Source organism: Durio zibethinus, chromosome 13 (assembly GCF_047325235.1).
Source record: "Durio zibethinus cultivar Kanyao isolate XHJ-2024 chromosome 13, ASM4732523v1, whole genome shotgun sequence".
Classification (NCBI taxonomy): Eukaryota; Viridiplantae; Streptophyta; class Magnoliopsida; order Malvales; family Malvaceae; genus Durio; species Durio zibethinus.
This window is the reverse complement of record NC_143174.1, coordinates 19,129,352-19,146,002: the sequence shown is the minus strand read 5'-3', so window position 1 is coordinate 19,146,002 and position 16,651 is coordinate 19,129,352. Positions and strand designations below refer to the sequence as shown.

The 16,651-nt window shown below is 29.6% G+C and overlaps 2 pseudogenes; both read right to left on the bottom strand.

The window, feature by feature from the left end:
• Positions 1 to 4,882: 4,882 nt before the first annotated feature.
• On the bottom strand, positions 4,883 to 7,513 carry LOC111304091 (DNA topoisomerase 3-beta-like; annotated as a pseudogene).
• Positions 7,514 to 14,063: 6,550 nt separating this feature from the next.
• On the bottom strand, positions 14,064 to 16,204 carry LOC149515388 (DNA topoisomerase 3-beta pseudogene; annotated as a pseudogene).
• Between the last annotated feature and the right edge of the window lie 447 nt (positions 16,205 to 16,651).

Here is a 16,651-nt window from a genome sequence, read left to right as displayed (position 1 = left end):
TAATTATGTTTATAATTGTCCTTACTTTTTCTTAGTATGTTATAACACTTTTTACTCATTTTATGTCAAATTATTCTATTTTTACGCTTTTTCTCACTTTTTTATGTTTTCTATTTGTTTTTCAATTTTTAATTATTTTCCTTATATATTTAAAAATAATAATTAATTAAAATTTTACATCGCCAACATAATTATTTATCTTACAATAATATATTTTTATGGTTGTTCTTATCTTCCATTTCATTTAAAATTATCATAACTCTTTCTTAATGTGTTATATCACTTCTTATCCATATTACGTCAAATAAAACTAAATTTATATTTCTTCTCACTTGTTTATATTACCAATTTATTTTTTAATTTTTATCTATCTTCCTCTTATATATTTACAAAAATAATAATTAATTAAAATTTTACATTGCCATTATAATTATTTATAATATAATAATATATATTTTTATGATTGCTTTTACTTTCCATTATGTTTAAAATTGTGTAGCTCTTTCTTAGTATTTTACGACACTTATTACTCATTTTACACCAAATGATACTAATTTTATGTTTCTTACTTGTTTACATTATCAATTTATTTTTTAATTTTTAACTATTTTTCTTATAGATATTTATAGGAACAATAATTAATTAAAATTTTACGTTATCAATATAATTATTTACTTTACAATAATATATTCTTACAATTGTTTTTATTTTCCATTACATTTAGAATTGTTATAATTGTTTCTTAATATATTATGACACTTTTTACCTATTTTACGTCAAACGATTTTAATTTTATGTTTGTTATCCACTTGTTTAGTTTATCAAATTTATTTTTTAATTTATATCCATTTTCCTTAAATATTTACAAAACAATAATTAATTAAAAGTTTATGTTGTCAATATTATTCCTTACATTACAATAATATTTTACGCTATATAATACTAATTTTACATTTCTTCTCGCTTGTTTACGTTACTAATATATATATTTTTTAATTTTTAGCTAGTTTTCTTCTATGTTATAAAATAATTTATTAAAATTTTATGTTAGCAACTTAATTATTTACATTACAATAATTTGTTTTTATGATTATTGTTATCTTTAATTATGTTTAGAATTGTAATAACTCTTTTTTAGTGTGCTATGACACTTTTTTCGATTTTACACCAAATGATACTCATTTTACGTAACTTATTAGTTTTTCAATTTTTAGCTATTTTTTATATATTTAAAAAATAATAATTAGTTAAAATTTTATGTTGCCAACATAATTATTTATGTTATAATAATTTTTTACAATTGTTCTTACTTTTTTTTATGTTTAAAATTATCATAACTCTTTCTTAATGTGTTACAACATTTTTTACCAATTTTACACTAAATGATATTAATTTTATGTTTTTCACATTTTTTTACATTACCAATTTATTTTTAATTTATAACTGTTTCTTTATATTACAAAAATAATAATTAATTAAAATTTTACATTACCATCATAATTATTTACATTATAATAATATATTTTTATATTTGTTCTTATTTTTCGATATGTTTAAAATTGTCATAATTTTTTTAGTGTGTTATAACTCTTCTTACCTATTTTACATCAAATGATATAAATGTTTTGTTTTCTTTTATCTATTCATGTTATCTATATTTTTTTATTTATTATATTTTTTTATGTATTTATAGAAATAATAATTAATTAAAATTTTATGTTGCTATCTTTGTTATTTATATTTCAATAATTTTTTTTACAGTTGTTCTTACATTTCATTAAATTTAGAATTATTATAATTCTTTCTTAGGTGTTAGGATACTTTTAATATATTTTATACTAAATAATATAAATTTTACCATTTCTCTCACATGCTTAATGTTAATAAATTTTTTATTAATTTTTTTCAAAAATATCATTTTGTTTATATTAATTTTTATCAGTAGACGTCTTTTTAACTATTTTCTTATATATTTAAAGAAAATAATTAATTTAAAATTTATATTGTTAACTTAATTATTTACATTAAAATAATTCTTCTAACGCTTCTTCTTATATTCATTATATTTAAAATTTTTATAATTCATTTTTTAACGTGTTAAGACACTTGTATCCCATTTTAAATAAATTGATATAAATTTTATTATTTCTATCATTTGATTATGTTAATAATTTTTTTTATTTTTATTTTAAAATATAACTTCTTTTAAGTTAAATTTTTTCTTGGAAAGAATTTTTTTGTTAATATTTTTTTTTCCTAAATTATTTTTTATAATATTTTTTAGCTAATTTCGAAAATGCCATTATATTAAAAGTTTTTTAAAAGGAATGTTTTTAATTATTTTATTTTTATTTTGAAGTAATTTCATAAACATGTAATAAAGTGAAAAATAAAAACTATTACATAAAGTGAAAATTATTTGAATTATGTATATGATTCTATAAATTTTGTTTTGCAATCTCATTACTTGCGAAGCTTTAAAATTTAATCAATATTTGATATTTAATTATATAAATCTAATGATCATTATCTGCTAACCTTATTACAAGATTAAAAAAACTTCTTATTATAAAAGTCCCCAAAAAGAAACAGCTTTGGGCAAAAAAGAAATAGCTTTTGTTTTTTGAACTCTCTAGAAAGCTTCCTCATTCTTTCTTCATTTCGCTTGTCTGTTCTCTTATTCCTCCAAATCTAAAAACTTCTTCTCTCCTTGAATTTTTAGTTTTTTTTTTTTAAAATTTAAAACAATAATGTTAAAAGACGTAAGACAAGTGTCTAAATGCTAAAAAGATGATTTTATCTTTCTTTTTTGTGCCAATGAAAAGATGACAAATGGCAAAAAAATTGATAGCCTTCAAAATAGTATTTGAACAATATAAAATTGAGAGATGAGTTTATCATAATAAGGTCACAATTTATCAACCTTATTATAAAGTCTTGTGATATCATGATATCTAGTGAGAAATTGAAAATATTACAAAAATTTAAAAAAAAAAGTGAAAATAGTAAAACAAGTTAATAGATCAACTAAAAATATACAGATAATTTTATTTATTTTATTTTTCTAACCAATAAAAAATATAAATTACATATTTTATACTTATTTTTATCTATAAACAATAACATTAAAATAAAAATTCAACTATAGTTATGTCATATATTGTTTTAATAAATAATATTTTGTTATTTCTTCATTATTAACAAATAACAATACTACAACAATAATTAATACAAATTTTAGTATTCATCTTAATAATATTTTTAATTTTAAAATATCAATTATTTTATGTTGTCTTTTTTAATTTTAAAATTATTTTTTAGTTATTTTTCTTATATATTTTACTATTTTATTTTTATGAATTTTCTTTCTAGTCTTAAAAATCTTTTAACATAATTCATAAAAATGTAAGTTACCATTGTATTGTTTTATTTGTATGAATTTTTTCATAGATACTTTAATTGCAAATTTTGGTATCTTTTTATAAAAAATTCAACATGTTTAAAATGTCACTTTATCAAGATGTGATAGTTTTTACTATTATATAAATATTTTTACTATGCAGTGAAAAAATTACTACACAAATATTTATGTTAATAAATTTTTAAGACTAAAAATGGTATAATAGTGGCTTTCAAATATGAGAGAAATTTTATTGTACCTCCCTTTTGTTTAGTTTAAAATTTTTTTGATTATTTATTACCTATTTTTCTTATATATTTACAAAAATAATAATTAATTATAATGTAATATTACATTACTGATTTCATTATTTACGTTACAAAAATATTTTTTTAGAGTTATTTTTACATTTTGTTACGTTTAAAATTGTTATAACTTTTTCTTTGTTGAGTTAAAACACTTTTTACACATTTTATGTTCAATGATATAAATTTTACGTTTTTTTTTCACATGTTTAAGTTAGCAAAATTTATTATTATTATTTGTTAGATGTTTTTCTTATATATTTACATGAACAATAATTAATTAAAATTTTATGTTGCAAACATAACTATTTATGTTACAATAATATTTTTTAATGGTTGCTCTTACATTCCAATAAGTTTAGAATTATCTTAAATCTTTTTAGTATATTATGTCATAACGTCTAGATCCGAAGATTCATCACTAGATATTAACTTGAAGGAGTCGTCACCAATCTTTTTTATCTAGGTACGATTGATCATCTAAGGAATCTATCCTTTCAGGGAACACCTAAGTTTAAGAGTCCCTAAGAGAATAGGTTCGGGTTTACTAACCAGAATAGGGTTCAGGAGTTCGGTTACGTGTGAGGAAGGTTATAGCACCCTCACAATGCCCATCAAAAGATAGTACCAACTTAATTTTGTGTTATCCAATAAGCCTTAAATATTTACCAAGTAATTAGTTATTAAAAATTATTCTCAATTGACTCTAATACTTTTAGCAAAAAATTGAGAAAATCCCCTTATCTCAAGAGTATGCAAGAAAACTATTGTTTCACTTGTAGAGGCTCCATCGTCGGATTATTTAACATTAAAAAAAATTCAAGAAAATAAAAAAGAAAGAGAAAAAATGATTGCTTTTGTGTAAAAAAAATTGATACTTTCAACTTTTCCTCAAAAATATTTTTTTAAAACTTTAATTTCGAGAAAAATTGATACTTTCAACTTTCTCTCAAAAATATTTGTTAGAAACTTTAATTTCGAAGAAAATTGATACTTTCAACTTTTCCTAAAAAAAAAACCCTTTTTGAAAACTTATTTTTAAGAAAAATTGATACTTTCAACTTTCCTTAAATTGTTTGTTTTTTCTCTTTCTTGTTTGCTTCTCTCTTTCTTAGACTTGCAGTCAGGGCACTTTTTTCCTTGCTTTTTCCTACCAGCTGGTGACTTTACACGATGGTCTACTGCATGTTGCTGCTCTAAACATAAGCTATGCCAATTTCTCTATTTCACTACGAATTTTCTTGCGTGTTTTTTATCTTTAGATTTTTTTCTGTGATTTTTTTTTGATCTCTCTGTTTTATTTTTGTTCCCCTATTGTTGTTGCTCACGTATTTGTAGTCAGGAGACACAGTTCCTATAAAATGTTGACAGACATACTGATACAATCTCCAAGCATGGCTTCCAAGAATATCCTTGGTTGCTGGTCGCATTGGAGTTATAGGAGGATGATCACCAGCATCTGTTCCTGAGCATGGTTTATGATAACCTTCAGCAAGCAATCTTTGGACATAGTCACTCCACAGTGGATTGTTTTCTAGTACCTTAAATGTGCTTTCGAAATCAAACGATGAAGGATAGGCTGTACTTTTGGTTCGTGGATAGCTTATGAAACCTTGTGTATATAAGTGTTTAGCAATTTGCATGGCTGTCTGAGGTCCAAAGCCTAATGCACTTAAAGCAACCTTTAAAAGATTCACTGTGTTGAGACCAGAAGGTCGACCTTTGCTTTCTCATTTTTTTGATACATTAATTACTTTAAGAATTCCATCATCTAAGTCAAACAACTTTTGGAACATTGTTGCAACATCTAAGTCAAACAACTTTTGACGTTTCCATTCTAGATGAAGCTCATAACCATTTTGAATAATATAGGGACGTAATGCCCAAAACTTTTCAGGCTTAAAAGTATTAATTTGCAAATATCGCTGCACATAAAACCCAAGTGTAGGGGTTTGACATGGTCCATAGCTGAAATAAGTAATTTATTAGCATATTAAATAGTTGCACCCAAGCTAAAAATAAACAACATCATTTTTATGAAATAGTCAGAATAACTCTAAAGAATGAGAATGAATTAAGAGCAAAAAATCAACATTGCCTAGGGTAAAAGTAAAAGGTAAGGCTAAAAGCATAAAATTATGTCGACAGACAAGTAAAGCCCTAAACTTTCATATAGTTGGTTAGAAAGAGAAACCTAGAGATGAAGCTCACTAGATCAATATCCAGAAAACAAAATTGTGAATAAACAAAGGTAAAAACACAACCAAGAATGACATGCCAGCATGCATGGCAAATGATATGGTAAATCAATCAAGCTCGAGTTTAAAATAGACGTTTTTGATGATTAAGCATATTAAAGCAACAATTGTTAATTAATGGTCAAAGAAAAATGGGTGAGAGCTGAAAGAAAAATTAACCATACAACATATAAGGAGGGGATATGAGAAGATAGAACATAGGAATGACATACCGAACCTTACCACTCAGAGACTCTATAGTTAATTAAGTTATCAAACTAGCAAGGGTACAAACCTAGTGCAACAATGAATTTCGATGTCAGTAGAATATTATTGCCAACAGAACTACAATATAACCTAGACTCCTGGTATAAGCATATGAGAATTGCATAAACTTCCCACATCCTTGGTGAGGATATCATAATTATGCAAATAAATGCAATAAAAACAAATGATGCATGGAAACCCCAAAGAAAAATGCATAATGAACTACAAAATGCTAGGGACGAGATGAAAGAACCAACGAGATAACCCTGGAGTCAAGATTCCCATATTTTCCTTGAAAATAACTAGTTTGAAATCGGGTAAATGCAACACTAACTTTCAAATCTATCTCTTGCCGAGCATCCACAGTCAGTGCTTCATGTCTGTTCGGTTCCACTAGATTATCCATAGCCTTCAAGATGTCTTTCTCGATCACAGAAGAAAACCTAGCACGATAAACCTTTTTTTTTTACCTCATTCACATGAAATCTCGTAAACTCAATGACTTCAAAACAAATGTTTTCTCCTTCACGATCACAATCCAACCATAATACCAAATGACCACAACCACGAGCCTCTTGACTTAAATGTTTAGAAATATGGGCCTTTGGGTTTGATTCTATCTTGATAACTGGTGCTTGAAATAGGTTTAGAAGATTAGTGGCATTCCAATCTTGATAAGAAGCTAGAAAATCTATGTTGACTACATGTCCAATAACTGAAGTCACTTTGAAAGGAGCATGAAAGCCAAGAAAAGGCCCGTTGAACTCATGGACATCTGTATTGCCCCTCTTTGTTGTCATTTGGCCATGAGAGAGTATAGAAGCAATGGAGAGAGCGATGCTAGGCTTATCTGAAACCATGAAAACTTTGGAAGGATGAGACATTTTTCCAATTTCCAGTTCCACTTTTCTTTATTGGGTTTTGGCTTGTTGCTTCTGTTTTCTGTGTTTCTCCCTTTTTTTTTGTTTTCGTTGCTTTGTTGCTATTTATAAGACCATATCAGAAGAATTTTTTATCAGATCAAAGTCCTTATTCAACGGGGTTATCAAAAATTTAAGACTCATCCTACCTCCTATTAAAACCTATAAAAACTCTACAACCTCAAATTTAGGACCAAAGATATAATTTTTTGTTTTTTATCACTAAATCTTGTTAAACTAATGATAAATCTAATAAAACAGATAAATCAACTAAAAAAATCAAAGAAAAATAAAAAAAAGTTAATTGGGCCTGCTAGTTGGATCTTAAATCGGGTCCAATGGGCTTAGACCCAAACCCTATTGGACCAAGCCCAATGGGCTTGGGTTTGGACTAAATAGGGTATTTGTAGCTGCCCCTCTTTACACATTTTCTGCAAAGCAAGAATTGTGCAAAGACGTAGACACCCATTCAAGACTCAACTTGACACTTTTTTTGTTTTTGTTTTTGTTTTTGTTTGTTAAAATTTTAATCAAAGCTTCTTTAAGTAGAGGTTTAATGACTTTGAGAAACATAAACAAAGCTCTTCTAATCAGAGGCTCAACGATTTTGAAAAAATAAATGGCTCCTCTAATCAGAGGCTCAACGATTTTAGAAAAATAAATGGCTCATCTAATCAAAGGCAACTATGACTTTAAAAAAATAAGTGGCTCCTCTAATCAGAGGCACCACAACTTTCTCTTCTAAACAGAGGCACCACAACTTTGGAAAGTAAATTGCTCCTCTAAACAGAGGTAACGAAACTTTGAAAAAATAAATTGCTCATTGACAATCATGTCCAAAGGAGTTATAGATTGTGATTGAAGGAATTTTGTAATGGGAACTCAAAGATTCACAATTTGAGTTCAACATTCAGAGGTTCAGATTCGTAAGAACTTTTCAACTTTGTAAGAATTTACTGAAATTTGATTCTTAAAATTTCAATTCCACTCAAATTTGCAAGATCTCAAGATTTGCATTTGCAACTTGCAAGACTCGCATTAAAGATCCTTATTTGAATTTTGGAGGTTCACATCCAAAAGTTCAAGGCTTTTTAAAGGTTTGCATTTGGCAAGCTTGGGATTCACATCCAAAAATTCAAAGCTTCTCATTTGAGTTCAAAGGTTCAGCAATTAAACTTAGAGTTTCACATCTAAGTTCAAAGGTTTTCATTTAAAAATTTAGAGATTCATATCCAAAAAGTTGAAGCTTTGTATTTTGGAGATTCACATCCAAAAGTTTAAAACTTTTCATTCTAGTTCGAAGATTCACATTTGATGAACTTTAGGGTTTTACTCCTCAAAGATTCTCATTTGAGTTCTCAAAAATTCTCATCAAAATATTCACGATTTTTTTTTCAAGTGACTCAAAAATTTGCTTGAATGAATGTTATGACCAAAGATGTAAATGCCTTCTTAATGATGCAAATGTGGTAACCTATATTCTCATAATGCCATGCATGTCCAAACAAAGTTTAATTCATCAAATTGTGTGCATGTACTATTCAAGCAATGATGCCAACATGTTACATGTAATGCGAATGTCAATAATGTCATGAAATTTTAAATAATTATGGAATATGATCCTCAAGACCCTACCATCTCACATTTTCCCCTTATTTAGCTTCTCAACATTTTGAAACAAGCTTTATTAATTGATCATCATTGTTTCCATTACTTGATCACCATCCAGAGGTTTCTTAGCGCCAACAAATTTTACCTATTACCTTACATGCCAGGCTTATCAGCACTAATCATTTCAAAATAAATTTTATGTTTTATCACTTAGTCATCGTTCATAAGCTTCTCAATACTAGCCATTTCGAAACAAATTTCATCATCTGTCACTTAGTCATCATTCATAAGCTTATCAGCACCAGTTTCATCTATTGCTCCATATCATTTTCATCACTTAACCATAACTCATAGGTTATATCAATCAATACATCCCCATATTCATCACTTGATTATACCACTTTTCAAGATTTTCCCTATTTTCATTTTATTGTCCAATCCATCATCATATTCTCTATTTGGTCACATCATGTGTCCTTTCAAATTATCTCTTTTAGGTTTCTACCATTTTTTCATTTTGTTATCACCATCATCTTAGATTTCTCTTTAAAGGAATGCAAGACTTTTTTATGCACATTTTCATTCATTCATCATCATTTCAATTCTTGACAATTATAATGCACTCATACATTTTCTTGATTTATTCTAAGGATGTAACAATAAAAGAACACAAGGTGAATTATGGTAAAGATAATCAATGAAGATCTATTTTAGTACAAAACAAATGAGAAATGAAATAAATTGGATACATGTCATTGGGATGAATGGTATGTCCAAACGATGAATATTCAGACAATTCTCAACATTAATCTAGGATTCTTTTTCAAAAACTCATTCCATTTACTGTTGAAGTCATTTTGAGCTTGACGAACTTTACCCCAGTTTTTGAGGGATTTTTAGATGTCTTTGATTTTCCATCCATGTGAACCATTTGACCTAGACCTTTTTCTACCCAAATCACCTTTTTAGGTTTTCAATTTGAATAGTTTTTTTCATTTTCTCATTTTTTTTCTCTATTTGTTTCATTTTTTATTTTTTCATCATCTTCTTTTCCTTTTTTCATTTTTCATCCATTGTTGATATCTTTCTACACATCAAACTTTAGAGCAATATAGCATGATTCCATTATTTCATCATGAGCATGGCTTTGCCCACCATATGATCATTCAAGTTGAGCATTCACACTTGATCCAAATAGACTTTTCAATATTGTAATGTAGGTCAAGGTGAGGGGTCATAAAAGAAATAGATATAATAGGCTCAAAACATGTATTAAAAAGGTTCAAGACCAAAGGATCATTTGATGGCATTTTGCCCCCACATCATTTCACTATTTTTTTTCCTCACATAAGTGATTCTCATTATTTTACCCCAAATCATGTGTGGCATTTATTTTTTCTTTTGCTTTTCTTTCTCTTTCCATTTTTGAGACTTTTTGTGATATTTTTTTCAAAAATTACCCCCAGTGTAGAGGGTGATCCTTGGTTAGGGTTCTTCAGAGAAAAAAATCATAATAGGCTCAAAGGGGTTGCAATAAATGGTTTTTCAAATGGTAAAAAAAAGATGACCATTTTTCATCTTAATTGTGAATACTTTTCTTGAACATCATCTATTGAACAAAGCTTATGAACCTGTATAAAAAATTACATATCTTCAAGACATATCTATTTCACCTCTAGTAACAGCTTACTTTTTTGCTCAAATCATCTTCTCATATTAATGTGGATGAGTTCTCAAAATTAAATCCCAGAATTATTTTTATCATTGTCTAAATATTCATCATCTGAAATTTGAAAATGGGAATGTAAAGTTATGAAAGGTAACAGAGCATGGAATAATGGTCGAGTGAAATAAAAATGTAACGAAAATGCATTAACTTACCTTTACTAAAATGATAACAAGTGAAATCATATTGCAAGAAAAAAATCCTAACATTACTTTAAAAGAACTCTTAGAATGATAAGTAGCATTCAACCAGTTTTAACATCCTTCTTTAAAATCATGCCTCTGTGCAATCAAATGAAGGATTTTTATCTCGCCCCTTTAATTCATTGTGACTCTTCAGGCCTTTTTTAATTAACATATTATTGATTCTCATTCAGGGCATTGACATTGTGATTAGGTAATAGATTACCACTAACATTAGGTGTTGTTACTTTTTCTTGATCAAAACTTACCATTTCATCCTTGATTAACTATTGCACCTTATGCTTTAGAGTAGTGCAATTTTTAGTGAAATAACTAGCAATTCTGTAGTGGTAGTCACAGTGAGCTGTAGGATCATATCACTTAGGATAAGGTGACTTGAGTGACTCCACATGGCTTGGGGGTAATCAAATGGCTATTATAGAGCTCTCGGTATAACTCCATATAAGTCATGAGGATTAGATCAAATACGAGCTTTTTTCGAATAGTCTATTGCTCTTGTGAACCACTTGCCAGGCTAACAGGATGAATTTGAGGTCTTACAGGAGTTTGAATGTTAAAACTATATGTGAGGGCTTGAAGGATAAAAATGGGCTAATATGTGGATGAATTAGGTGGTTGTGGGGCTGATTGGTATAGATAAGATGAACCATTATTCATAGCAGGATAGTATGGAGAGTAACCTTAGGATGGATAGGTTTGATATCCTCTGAACTGTCTATCAAAACTCACAGCTTAAACTTCAGTCTCTTTCTTCTCGGGTGCTTTCTTGGTTTCTCCTCATTTCAGCTTACCATTTTTTAATGGCATTCTCAATGATTTCGCCTGAGATCACCATGTCAACGAAATTTTTTGTGGCATTCCCTATTATCTTTTCATAATAGAGATATTTCAAAGTGGTGACAAATAATACGATGGTTTCTTTTTCAGTCGAATGAGGTTGTATTTAAGAAGTAATATCCCTCTATTGTTGGACATATTTTTTGAATGATTCAATTACTTTTTTCTTCATATTCTATAAAGAAAGACGATCAGGGGCCAAGTTTATTATATGTTGGTATTGACTAATAAAAGCATGAGTCATATCGCTCCAAAAACGAATACGGATCCTATCCAATTGGACATACCACCTTACAGGAAAACCTGTTAGGCTGTCTTAGAACACATGCATTAATAGCTTTTCATTATTAGCATGAGTAGCCATTTTTCGATAGTACATGATAATGTGAGTTTTCCAATATTTTGTACCATTATACTTCTTAAACTCTAGCACTTTAAATTTTGGAGAAATAACCACATCTGGGATTAAACAGAATCCAGCAGCATCAACTGAGCCATACAAACCGATTCCCTCCACTGCTTGTAGCCTTTCCTCTAACAAGTTTATCTTTTATTCAACTTTTGAGGCTTCTACAGGCTCCTTTCTCTTTGGGCCTTAATTTTTTTTTTTTTGGATCATCTAAATTAGGGACTGATATTGGTTCTACTTCTTTTTCAGTAAAGACATAATTTATATAACTTTGATACTATCTTTGATTTGAAGCTGATGGCATTTTGGGATATGTGTACCCTACAAGATAGGTGAATCGCTGTGGTGATGGACCTTATGTAGATTGGACTTGATGTGGCTCAAAACCAAAAGGGTACAGTAGGTCATCCTCCTTTTGTTGGCTAGCATTCTCCTCTATTGCCTTCCTCTTATTTAGCTTGTTCAAAGCCTCTAAAATCTTATTCAACTCTTCTTTTAACTTCTCCTAAGCTTTCTCTAATCTTTCGAGACAATTGAAATTTTCTTGTTCCATTTGTCTGGCTTAAGCACTTGTATTGTATTGGTGAGTGAGGTTGCTTGGTGGAGCTATCCTTGAACTTTTAGCACCACAATTATGATTAGAAAAGCTATGCTATGCTTTATGTATGATATGTTGATGCACGAATGAAATGTACATTTTTATGGATGAAATCTAATATGAAATGGATGCAAATGATTGTGTTAAAATATGATCATGAAGATAATGTAGATGCACAAAATCAAACAAACAACATGGTTAGTTCATAGATGAAATGAAAATGATGCCAATGCATAATGTTACATATAATAATGAAAATGATACTCAAAGTCAAACAATCAAAATGATTAGATAAACACCCTTTTTGTGCCCTAGTTTCAGAGTATATCTATCATTGGGTAGATATGACTCTATCTTAGGGTTAGGCACTTCTAAGGTTCACTATATGTAGTTCAAGGTAAAGTTTAAAGGTTCCTAAATTGCTCTCTACATCATTGTCCGTCACAAACTAGTAAGGCACCCCAATCCTCTCCCATTATAGGCTACAAGCGAAAAATGTTCAATTTGAGTGAGAATATTTCGTTAGTCACTGTGGAGGCATTAAACCTCATGAAACCAATAGGTATTTTACTCCCTCATAGAAGGACGGAGCTCGGGTATAGAGCTCATGTTATACATATGCATATGAATGACATAATTAATAAAGTAAATAAACATGAATGAAAAAAAAAATCTATATAAAAGGTTCAATTTTATTAGGCTTTTGAATAACACAAATTTATTTGCTGGCCTGACTCTCAGAGATCCCCAGTGGAGTCGCCAAGCTGTCATAACTTCTATATCCAGGGATCCATTACTAGACATTGACTTGAAGGAGTCACCACCAATCTTTTTTATGTAGGTACAATTGGCCACCTAAGGAATCTATCCTTTTAGGGAACATCTAAGTTTAAGGGGCCCTAAGAGAATAGGTTCGGGTCTACTAACCAGAATAGGGTTCAAGCGTTCGGTTAAGTGTGAGAAAAGTTATAGCACTCCCAGAACGCCCATCAAAAGATGGTACCAGCTTAATTTTGTGTTATCCAATAAGCCTTAAAAGTTTACCAATTAATTAGTTATTGGAAATTATTCCCAATTGACTCTAATACTTTTAGCAAAAAATTGAGAAAATCCCTTCACCTCAAGAGTATACAAGAAAACTACTGTTTCACTTGCAGAGGCTCCATCGTCGGATTATTTAACATTAAAGAAAATTCAAGAAAATAAAAAGAAAAGGGAAAAAATGATTGCTTTTGTGCAAGAAAAATTGATACTTTCAACTTTTCCTCAAAAAAACCCTTTTTGAAAACTTATTTTTAAGGAAAATTGATACTTTGAACTTTTCCTTAAAGCATTTGAAAGATTTTTTCAAGGGAAATTGATACTTTCAACTTTTCCTAAATTGTTTGTTTTTTCTCTTTCTCGTTTACTTTTCTCTTTCTTAGACTTACAGTCAGGGCACTTTTTTCCTTGCTTTTTCCCACCAGCTGGTGACTCTACACGATGGTCTACTGCATGTTGTTGCTCTAAACACAAGCTATGCCAATTTTTCTATTTCACTACGGATTTTCTTACGTGTTTCTGATCTTTAGATTTTTTTTTGTGATTCCTTTCTGATCTCTCTGTTCTATTTTCGTTCCCCTATTACTGTTGCTCACGTATTTGCAGTCAAGAGACATAGTTCTTATAAAATGTTGACAGACATACTGATACAATCTCCAAGCATGGCTTTCAAGAATATCTTCGGTTGCTGGTTGTATTGGAGTTATAGGAGGATGATCACCAACATCTGTTCCTGAGTGTGGTTTATGATAACCTTCAACAAGCAATCTTTGGACATAGTCACTCCACAGTGGATTGTTTTCTAGCACCTTAAATGTGCTTTTGAAATCAAACGATGAAGGATATACTGTACTTTTGGTTCATGGATAGCTTATGAAACATTGTGTATATAAGCGTTCAGCAATTTGCATGGCCGTCTGAGGTCCAAAGCCTAATGCACTTGAAGCAACCTTCAAAAGATTCACTGTGTTGAGACCAGAAGGTCGACCTTTGCTTTTCCGTTTTTCTGATACATCAGTTACTTCAAGAATTCCATCATCTGTCACCAACTTTTGGAACATTGTTGCAACATCTAAGTCAAACAACTTTTGACGTTTCCATTCTAGATGAAGCTCATAACCATTCCAAATAATATAGGGATGTAATGCCCAAAACTTTTCGGGCTTAAAAGTATTAATTTGCAAATATCGCTGCACACAAAACCCAAGTGTAGGGGTTTGACATGGTCCATAGCTAAAATAAGCAATTAACTAGCAGATTAAATAGTTACGCCCAAGCTGAAAATAAACAAAATCATTTTTATGAAATAGTCAGAATAACTCTAGAGAATGAGAATGAATTAAGAGCAAAAAATCAACATTGCCTAGGCTAAAAGTAAAAGGTAAGGCTAAAAGCATAAAATTATGTCAGTAGACAAGTAAAGCCCTAAACTTTCATATAGTTAGTTAGAAAGAGAAACCTAGAGATTAAGCTCACTAGATCAATATCCAGAAAACAAAATTGTGAATAAACAAAGATAAAAACACCACTAAGAATGACATGCCAGCATGCATGGCATATGATATGGTAAATCAATCAAGCTTGAGTTTAAAATAAATGCTTTTGATGATGAAGCATATTAAAGCAACAATTGTTAATTAATGGTTAAAGAAACATAGGTGAGAGCTGAAAGAGAAATTAACCATACAACATATAAAAAGAGGATATGAGAAGATAAAACATAGGAATGACATTCCTGACCTTACCACTCAGAGACTGTGTAGTTAATTAAGTTATCAAACTAGCAAGGGTACAAACCTAGTGCAACAATGAATTTCGATGTCAGTAGAATATTATTACAAACAGAACTACAATGTAACCTAGACTCCTGGTATAAGCATATGAGAATTGCACAAACTTCCCACATCCTTGGTGAGGATATCATAATTATGGAAATAAATGCAACAAAAACAAATGATGCATGGAAACCCTAAAGAAAAATACATAATAAACTATAAAATGCTAGGGAAGAGATGAAAGAACCAACAAGATAACCCTGGAGTCAAGATTCCCATATTTTCCTTAAAAAGAACTAGTTTGAAATCGGGTAAATGCAACAGCAACTTTTAAATCTATCTCTTACTGAGCATCCACAGCCAGTGCCTATGTCTATTCGATTCTACTAGATTGTCCATAGCCTTCAAGATGTCTTTCTCGGTCACAGAAAAAAACCTAGCATGATAAACCCTTTTCTTTGCCTCATTCACATGAAATCCCATAAACTTAATGACTTCAAAACAAATGTTTTCTCCTTCATGATCACAATCCAACCATAATACCAAATGACCACAACCACGAGCCTCTTGACTTAAATGTCTTGAAATATGGGCCTTTGGGTTTGATTCTGTCTTGATAACTGATGCTTGAAATAGGTCTAGAAGATTAGTGGCATTCCAGTCTTGATAAGAAGCTAGAAAATCTACACTGACTACATGTCCAATAACTGAGTCACTTTGAAAGGAGCATGAAACCTAAGAAAAGGTTCGTTGAACTCATGGACATCTGTACTGCCCCTCCTTATCGTCATTTGGCCATGAGAGAGTACAAAAGCATTGGAAAAAGTGATGCTAGGCTTTTCCGCAACCATGAAAACTTTGGAAGGAGGAGACATTTTTCTAATTTCCAGTTTTAGTATTCTTTCTTAGGTTTTAGCTTGTTGCTTCTGTTTTCTGTGTTTTCCCCCCTTTTTTGTTTCCGTTGCTTTGTGGCTGTTTATAGGACCAGATCAGAAGAATTTTTGATCAGATCAAAGTCCTCATTCGATTGGGTTATTAAAAACTTAGGACTCATCCTACCTCATATTAAAACCTATAGGAACTCTACAACCTCCAATTTAGGACCAAAGATATAATTTTTTTATTTTTTATCGCTAAATCTTGTTAAACTAATGATAAATCTAATAAAACAAATAAATCAACTAAAAAAAATCAAAGAAAAATAAAAAAATAAAAGTCAATTGGGCCTACTAGTTGGATCCTAATCGAGTCCAATGGGCTTAGACCCAAACCCTATTGGACTAGGCCAATGGGCTTGGGTCCAGACTAAATAGGGTGTCTAT